Source organism: Penaeus monodon, chromosome 25 (assembly GCF_015228065.2).
Source record: "Penaeus monodon isolate SGIC_2016 chromosome 25, NSTDA_Pmon_1, whole genome shotgun sequence".
Taxonomy (NCBI): Eukaryota; Metazoa; Arthropoda; class Malacostraca; order Decapoda; family Penaeidae; genus Penaeus; species Penaeus monodon.
The window spans coordinates 16195693-16195938 of NC_051410.1; the positions used below are offsets into that span (position 1 = coordinate 16195693).

Below are 246 nucleotides of genomic sequence, written 5' to 3' on the forward strand. Positions count from 1 at the left end.
CAGTGATAGCGTCACCAAAGAGAAGAAGAAAAAATTCTCATGATCAGGAGAAATAACATGAATTCACAAGCATTTGTGTGCATCTGTTGTGTAATACATTTCACAAACAAAAAACCTAAAAGAAGATTACATTTTCCCAATGGCATAGTACTTAGTCATTGATTTTCACTTGCTTAAAAAGAATGAATATGTGATCTTTCCTGTTTGTTTTCAGCATATGATGTAATTCCTGAAGAAAGGTGGCAC

The 246-nt window shown here is 33.3% G+C and overlaps 1 pseudogene; it reads left to right on the forward strand.

The window, feature by feature from the left end:
* Positions 1–246, forward strand: part of LOC119589077 — a 5507-nt pseudogene that overhangs the window by 4188 nt on the left and 1073 nt on the right.